This window comes from Lactuca virosa, chromosome 1, assembly GCF_052849685.1.
Source record: "Lactuca virosa cultivar CGN04683 chromosome 1, Lactuca_virosa_CGN04683_v6, whole genome shotgun sequence".
NCBI classification, from domain to species: Eukaryota; Viridiplantae; Streptophyta; class Magnoliopsida; order Asterales; family Asteraceae; genus Lactuca; species Lactuca virosa.
This window is the reverse complement of record NC_136426.1, coordinates 258,112,696-258,121,827: the sequence shown is the minus strand read 5'-3', so window position 1 is coordinate 258,121,827 and position 9,132 is coordinate 258,112,696. Positions and strand designations below refer to the sequence as shown.

Sequence of the window (9,132 nt, the reverse complement as noted above, 5' to 3'; positions counted from 1 at the left end):
AGGGTCTGATATTATTTTGGGTATTACTTGGTTGCAAACACTAGGCGACATGACTGTGAATTGGAAGGAATTGTGGATGAAGTTTTGGGTCGGAAATCGCCAAATTACTATTACTGGATATCCAAGCTTAGCAAAGACGATGGTTTCATGTAAATCCATGCTTAAGTTATTTCAAAATGAGGACACAGGTTTTCTAGTCCACATGAATGCAACCGAGACTTCCTCACCAAACCCACTGCCTCCATCAGCCATTCAGAAAGTACTTGAGAGATTCGAGCCTGTTTTTCATATGCCGGTTGGTTTACCTCCTCATCGCAGCCATGAACACGCGATCACTCTCCACGAAGGCACCGCTCCAATTAGTGTACGTCCTTATCGCTACCCTCACACACAAAAGGACGAAATTGAGAAACTAGTCTACGAGATGCTCCATGCTGGTATAATTCAGCCAAGTACGAGTCCTTTCTCTAGCCCGATATTATTAGTGAAAAAGAAAGATGGTAGTTAGAGGTTTTGCGTTGACTACCGGGCGCTTAATAAAGCGACCGTTCTTGATAAGTTTCCTATTCCGCTCATTGACGAGTTGCTCAATGAATTACATGGAGCTACTATTTTTTCTAAGTTCGATTTAAAATCAGGGTATCATCAGATATGCGTGAAGGCCCAAGATGTTCCAAAAACAGTTTTTCGTACTCACGAAGGGCATTACGAATTTTTGGTCATGCCGTTCGGTTTAACTAACGCACTTGCTACTTTCCAATCCTTGATGAATAAGGTTTTTCAAACTTTCTTACGCCGCTTTGTGTTAGTTTTTTTTGATGATATACTTGTTTATAGCAAAACAGAGGCGGAGCATGTCGAGCATTTAACAATTGTGCTGGAGATATTACAAAAAAACCAACTGTATGCGAATCAGAAAAAATGTGCAATTGCACAACGAAAAATAGAGTATTTGGGGCACATAGTTTCTGCTGAAGGGATTTACGGCAGACCCATCTAAAATTGATGCTATGTTGACGTGGCCAGTACCTACTAATTTACGAGAATTGCGAGGGTTTTTGGGGTTGACGGGTTACTACAGAAAATTCGTGAAGGGATATAGCAACATAGCTGGGTCGTTAACCGAACAATTGAAGAAAGATAGTTTCAAGTGGACTAAAGAAGCCACCAGAGCTTTTCGGCTGCTACAACAGACCATGACTCAGGTTCGGTTTTGGCTTTTCCCGATTTTAGCAAAAAATTTGTTATAGAAACTGATGCGTCGGGGGTCGGTCTTGGGGCAGTTTTAATGCAAGAGAATAGACCAATAGCTTTTTATAGTCATACGTTGGGTACTCGTGCTAGAATGAAATCGGTTTATGAATGGGAATTAATGGCGATTGTTTTTGTGATTCAAAAGTGGCGGCCCTACTTACTCGGAAGGAAGTTTCTAGTACGGACGGATCAGCGCAGTCTCAAATATTTATTGGAACAACGAACGATCGTAGAAGATCATCAAAAGTGGTTATCGAAAGTATTAGGGTATAATTTCGATATTGTTTATCAACCTGGGAAAGACAACAGTGTGACAGATGCACTTTCACGCAGAGATGTATCGGTTCAGCTCGGAGCTCTAACATCTGTATGTAGAATTGATTGGGACCAACTATGGAGGGAAGTGGAAACCGATGAAGAACTTACGAACATCAAGCACAAAATTACGACGGGGCAGCCGGTGCCGTTGGGTTACACCATCGAAAACAACCGATTGTTGTATATGGGTCGTTTGGTTCTTAATCGACAGTCTAGCTGGATTCCAAAACTATTCCTTGAATTCCATAATAGTGTAGTTGGGGGGCATTCGGGTGTGCAAAAGACGTACCAGCGCATGGTTCGGGAAGTATATTGGACGGGAATGAAGAGTGATGTGGCAAAATTTGTTGCTGAGTGTGATGTTTGTCAACGCCAAAAATATTCTACCATGGCCCCCGGTGGTTTATTACAACCCTGGAATTACCAAATAAAGTTTGGTCCGAGGTGACTATGGATTTCATCGATGGCTTGCCTAAGTCAAGTGGATTCACGGTCATCTTCGTGGTCGTTGATCGTTTAAGTAAATATGCACATTTTGTGCCATTAAAGCATCCGTATACAGCCCTAACGGTTGCCACTGTTTTCCTTCGAGAGGTCGTTCGTCTTCATGGGTTTCCGGAGTCGATAGTGTCTGATCGCGACAAGGTTTTTTTAAATTTATTTTGGCGAGAACATTTTCGTTTGAAGGGTACTCAAATGAAACGTAGCACAGCTTACCATCCACAAACGGATGGGCAGACGGAGGTTGTCAATCGCTGCTTAGAAACTTTCCTTCGTTGTTTTGTTTCTTCTTCTCCAAAACAATGGGTTCGTTGGTTACCATGGGCAGAGTACCGGTACAATACCAATTTTCACACTTCCATCGCACTTGTTGCATTTCGGAAATCAACGAACTCCGGTGGGTACGATTGATCAATACCTTCAGGAACGGGACCGTGTTTTGTTAGGGTTACGAGGGGATTTACTAAAAGCTCAACAACTCATGAAAAACCAAGCTGACAAGCATCGGAGGGAGGTGGAATTTGAGATTGGAGATCGGGTTTTCTTAAAGTTACGGCCTTACCGTCAGCATTCTGTGGCAAGATGTGTAAATGAAAAGTTGGCACCTCGCTGTTTTGGTCCTTTTGAAATATTGGCACGTATAGGAAAGGTCGCGTATAAATTACAGCTGCCCCCTTCTGCTCGCATTCATAACGTCTTCCATTTCTCACAGTTACGTAAGGCAATTGGTTCTCAAGAGGCTAGTCCACAGTTACCCGCAACTTTGACCCAGGACATGGAAGTATTGTTGTAACCTGATCAGGTGGAGGGAATTCGTAATGGGGCCATGGGGCATGAGGTTTTAATTCGTTGGAAGGATTTACCCATGTATGAGGCCACCTGGGAAAGTTTTACTGATTTCGATTTGCGTTTTCCTGGGTTTCACCTTGAGGACAAGGTGCGTGTTTGGGAGGGGAGTTTGAACTTATGCATGTATGAGGCCAAGGTGCTACTTTCTAAACTTCCTTTGTTTTGTAAACTCCCACTACTTTTAGACTACTCATTAATTTATCAGCTCAAATTGTTTCCTGGAAGGTCACTTCCAGCAGTTTGAACTTATGCATGCTTTTTCCTTTCTCATACAAGGCTCTTCGTTAATCTATCCTCATGTGGAGACTTGTCCACAACAAGTTCTTTACAAAAGTCACGATATAGTTCAAATTTCCCAAAATCTTTGTAGTTAGGTAATTAGGTTTTGTCTTTGATTTTGTATTGATTGTTTTTTACAGAATTGATAGACTCACAAGAGTATAATCCATCATCGAAGTATGTGAGAGTCACATTTTCGTTGTTACCTAGCTATAAAGGAGCATGTGTGCATGTTTGTGTTTGGACTGTAGAATGATATGTGTAAGATTTTCAAATGTAATATAATTATTCACATGATTACATTATTGGCAGACAACTAGATTACCATTTGCTGGAAGTTAGAACTTTTATCAATCCGTAGACTGAAAACACTGATCCAAACGGCAAAACAACTTGAGGACATTTGTAAGAACAGACAGGTTAAAATTCATGAGCTTCATGTCATTTGAAGTTAAAAATATAAAATGTAAAGTTTTCTAATGTGAATCGGTTTATGTGATATAACTATAAAAAGCAACAACTTAAGAGGAGAAAAAGATATACCGCAAAATAGAAGATAACCAGTGTAAAAGTCCACCTATCAATGTTTCTAGAATTAGAAATTATGTCATTCTTTCATTTGTTTTGCATGCTATCTTCTTAGGCTGAGAGGTAGAGGCATGGGATAGGAACCAAGAGATGCAGACCAAAAAACTTTTGGATAACTTCCATGTTTTAAACATGAAGTTAAAAAAGAGAAGAGTTGACAAACAAGAAGTTGCAAGATTCGTAATCAAAACCCAATTTTATAACATTACAAACCCTTAGTAAATGCAATAACTCTTTTAAGCTGGAAGACGAAATTCATAAAATAGAGACAAATGATAAAACTCATACATACAAACTGATAGAAATAGAAAATCAGAATACAAATTTGATTTCAAATGAGAGAGGAGTTTATTGAATTTCAATTAAAAGACCTAAATGAGCTCCAGACGACCAAAAAACTATAACCACAGGGATTGAGTTTTTTTTTTTCTGTTTGTTATTTAAATATAATTATGCAACTTTAAGTTTATGATTTTTTTATTGAATTTAGCTTTTAAGATAAGCAATAAACTGTGCAGAAAGGATATCCTTCTGATTCTGCCTCATACAATGATCCAAACATCATTAGTCAAAGGCTTCCCATCGTCTTCCACAAGACCCAGAAGCTTAAACTCCCTGCCTGATACCATGTTAACTGTAAGCTTTACTTTATTTATTTTCAGTAATCTCAACATCATGTGTGATAATCATAATATATATATCTATGCTTTCTGGACAAGTAAGTGATTATTATAAATCTGTTGATATATATGATCTAATGATTTGCCCCCCTTCATTTATGTTTGGTTTATGTGGAACTGAGTGGGTATGAATACCAAGTGTTCGATGAATTGGTAACTTGGTGTCCATGTTAAGCGAGTGGTATCTTCTGGCTGCATCTCTCTCCCTTTTGTGAGCATTTTGATGACCCCCAAGTGCTTGTGGGCTGTAGAACTTCCTCTTGCAGAAGTGGTATATCTTCACTGAGAATGGTTTTGATATTGGATAAGAATCTTCAAAGTTTTGTCCCACGTTAAGATTTAGCCAGTTCTTCTCTTCATCTATGGGATTCATCTTGGATATAGGATATTCCAATTTATGCTTCTTTTTGGGAGATAAGATATGTGTAGAGTTGTAGGCTAGATCATGGTGTGACCTCAAATAGAACTCCATGCATCGTGAAGCTCTCAAGCTTCTCCATAATCTAGTCAACGAGTCAAAATCAGATCAAAAGTTCATACCTGAGATGATAACTGAATATCTCAAAGTAAGTTGTTAACTTTTTAATCATTCCGTAAACATATTTGACTCTTTTTATAAAATTTTGTATTGTGTATTTTGCAGCCTCTATGTGGGCCCGATCCTATGCTTGTTCTGGAATTCTAAATGCATGTTCTTGAAAGCTGTCCAAGTCAAACCATTGACCTGTTTTTGGCCGGAAACATCCCTGCAGATTTGGTCAACTCTTATTTAAAACAACATGCTCCCAAAATGCAGGCTATGTATTTGTATGTCTTCTCTCTCTCTCTCTCTCTCTCTCTCTCTCTCTCTTTTTAGTTCAATAAATGACAAATGTAGTGTGTTATTATTTATTCTAACTGAGGTTTATTATATATCTCCCAAAATACAATGTAGTCATCTTGCTGACTCTCATATTCTAATATGTTTAGATTAGTGTGCATATGGCTTCTAGGTTGTCATCTTTGATGGTAATCACAATTGATATTAGCTTTGTTCATAGCTATAGTCACTGTTTTTGGTTTTCCTTGAGCTTTCCACTATGCATAGAAAAACTGCAAACTTCTCATATTCAGATGGTAATCACAATTGATATTTACCCTGGTATCATTTCATTTACATATGTAACTTGTTATAGGGAACAGAGTAGTCAAAGTTTCTCAGTTGAAGGCTAGCTTAAAGTTTCTCAATTGAAGGCTAGCTTTTGGGGATCCATTAGATCTAGGTAAGTACAACTCTTTCTTCTTCTTTTTACAAGAGTCGGATAATCTTATATTTTTAGGTAGGTAAAGATTCATATTTATCAATTGCGTTAAACAGCATATATATATATATATATATATAAAATTAGTGACTTAATGAGATGCACTATACATATAGGAACTTCCACTGCAGTGCACAAAATTCAGAACATGTAAAGAAGAGGTAAACTTCTACTTTTAGTTTTGTTTTTGTTTGTTTTTTTTCATACCACTGCTGGAAAATAGGTAATATAGTACACCCACATCTAATACGGCTGTAAAGAAAACAGTATTATAAAAGGCTAAATTAATCTAATACATACAAATCAAGAAATCTAATACGGTTATTAGGCGTACTAGATAATAATAGATAATATTTCCAATTAAAATTTGTATTTTTACAGTTATTAGGCGTACTAGATAATAATAGATAATATTTCCAATTAAAATTTGTATTTTTACGATTATTAACAAACTTTAGCCTCTGCATCGACCAGAATGTTTAACAAAACACTGGATGTTCATTTGACGCAACGTCAAAATTGAATTGACTGTTCATTTGTATTTTTCCCATTTTGCCCCTGTAAATCGTCTTCACTCTTTTCTGGTCAAGCGGCTTACTTATCAAAGCATCGATCGATGAACGACAACATCAACTACGAAATTGATCTCTCTCTCTCTCTCTCTCGATCGACATACTCCATCACCTCTCTTCACCGACGAGCACCTCTTCAAAACTCATCGTCAATCCAGCTAATTCAGTGTCTCTTCATCGCCGATTCAAAATCGATTTCAGATTCGTGTATCTTCACCGCTGATTCAAAATCGATTTCAGATTCGTGTATCTTCACCACCAATTCAAAATCGATTTCAGATTAAATTCGTCGAATCTTCAGTATTGAACAACCAGGTATTCTTTCTAATCAATTGTTTAATTAGTGTCACAATACATTAGCAATTGATAGAGTTAATTTAGTGTTCAAACTGTTCATTCTATTGCATATTTGGTTATCTGATTTCCGTTTATTGGAGTACATTGGGAACTGTATATGCGTGAAACTTATGTTTCTTTCTCTAGTTCGTTCTTTGCAGCTCAAGTTTCTCACCCTCATCTCCGGCCTTCATCTGAGAACCTTTCGTAACTATTTCCCATGTCGTCTGCTTCATCTCTGCACATTTCAATAACGATTCCAATCTCCTCAACTTCAAATCCCCTCTCCTTTAGCAACATTTCTTCCTTTGGATTTATGGAGAGAAAGAAGGTGTTCATTCTTAACTTTGTTCCTAATTTTTTGATTTTCTTAGCATCATTTTACATGACCAGTTGCAAATTTTGTGTTTTAGCTACATGTTTTCACTATGGTTTGAATATAACCTATGTCTTTTTATAAATTGAAATAATTAACTGAAACGAACAAGCTGATGCCAAACTGAGATTGGTATGAATCTACGTATCTTCTAGATAATAATAATTGATTATATTGATTACGAACGAGAGTATTCTCATTCTAATGATTTTCAATGGATAATGAGATTGGTGTTACATCTGCCACTTGCTTTGATATCCTTATTTGGTTTGATTAATGTTAAAATTGTTAAAATGGAGATTGTTGTTGGTAATGTGGTATAGACCCCTTGGAGTTAACTTTGTTTATCTTAGTGCATAACTAAAATTTGAATGTTGATTTCAACATTCTAGAACTGAATGATGGCTATGGTTTCTTGAATAGTACAGGAGCATCCAAAATAATCAGAGTTTTTTTCATAGAATCATGTGTTCATCAAAAGAGCCACCAGCAGAAACAGGGCTCACATCAAAAGCATTTGAATCACTAAAGATTGGGTCAACAACCATCATAGTGGAAGCTCCTAAAATGTTGAAGACATCAGCTTCTTTGCCTTGTCTCAGAGTAAATTCTTGTTTGGTTATAGCCGATGATGTTGGCAGGTATATTTTTTACCGAACATCTATAACAAGAGAGCTTTTTGGTGGAATATTTTCATTATAAGACTTTAAATGAAAAAGCTCATTTTATCTCTACAATCGAAATGTTATTTTAGTTTGTTATTTGTGGGACCCTTGTATATGTTGTCTATATACAATTGGTTGAAAACCCATGGATCCACCAAATCATTGAAAGCTTGTTAATTAACAAGATCTTTGAAAAAGATCATCCAATAACTTCTTCAATTTTCTTGAGTTTTTTTTACATGAAAAAGATCCTATTGTGATGTTCTTATTAACTAGTTATTTGGTTTCATTTCATACCTTTTTTTAGTAAATATCATATATGATTAATAAATTTGGAATCAGTTAACATGGTGAAGGCTATCTTTAATTAGTATACACTAACAGAGACAATGAGTTTTTGACATTATCCTTTGAAAAATTTATCAACTACTTTGTAATTTGTAGAGATTGATCCTCCAGTCACAACTCACACGGGAGGGACAATGAGTTTTTGACATCATTATAAATGGTGATAACATTTTTCAAGAGATTGATATTGTCAAAATGAGTGGAGATATTAATAGTGCTCTTGTGCTGAATACAACAGTCCATGTTAGTGGGAGGAGTTTGTGAATAATTTTGCAGCTTGTAAAAGGTAGTCATACCAGTCATACCGTAATCAGTGTCATAGAGACCATAGAGATCTTTGAAATTGTTAGAGCTGAGGCCAATACTTCAATTGATGAAGGTACTTTTTTAACATTTCTAGGAATTTGCAGCTTTGAAAAGGATTCTTATGAAGTAAAAATTCTTTCTTTATGTTGTAGTAAAAGCTTTGCAGAAATTGAAGAGTTCTTTTAAGTGGGAATGACGATCCATGTGTTCCACAACAACATTCATGGAGTGAAATTGGGTGATGAATAATGCTGGAATGCACAGCCGGAATGGGCTGGAATGCAGGAATAGGGGATGTGACATCAAGTACGGTTGTTTAGGGTGTATTAGATGCTAATATCTGGTGTATTAGATTCTTTTATGCGATGGTTGTAATACTAGGATACATATAGAGTACGGTTAAATAGTCGTACTCTATTAGGCATGTAATCTAATACACCCCTCTACTAATATGCCCTCTATGTATGTACTATATTCATACTTTCAGCCGTATTATATTACGCTTTTTCTAGTAGTGTACAGACCTGGTCATGTTTAGTTACATCTGTTAGAGTGTTAGCCACATAATTAAGAGTCACGTGGGAAGATGCTTTACAAGTTTTTCGTTTTTATTAAATTATGTCATTTTACTTGTTGGTGCATGGTAATGCTCCACAAATAATGAGTGTTTATTAGGTTGTATTTTCCCTTTATTGTATTTTAGGTGTAAATACTCTCCCTCCTATATAAAGGGAGAGTTGGTCATTTATTACTTTAGCT

At 36.5% G+C, this 9,132-nt stretch overlaps 1 long non-coding RNA gene across 5 annotated transcripts; it reads left to right on the top strand.

The window, feature by feature from the left end:
* The first annotated feature begins 1,922 nt into the window (after positions 1-1,922).
* On the top strand, positions 1,923-8,910 carry LOC145166397 (uncharacterized). Of its 5 annotated transcripts, XR_013740523.1 has the most exons (11): positions 1,923-3,058; positions 4,308-5,035; positions 5,113-5,276; positions 5,645-5,731; positions 5,887-5,931; positions 6,361-6,657; positions 6,826-7,009; positions 7,483-7,695; positions 8,164-8,227; positions 8,306-8,446; positions 8,526-8,910. It is a non-coding gene; the product is annotated as an uncharacterized LOC145166397 (long non-coding RNA). The 5 variants fall into 5 exon arrangements; XR_013740515.1 differs by having other exon boundaries at positions 1,925-3,058; positions 6,245-6,657; positions 8,164-8,446; XR_013740521.1 differs by having other exon boundaries at positions 1,926-3,058; positions 7,478-7,695; positions 8,164-8,446.
* Positions 8,911-9,132: the final 222 nt, after the last annotated feature.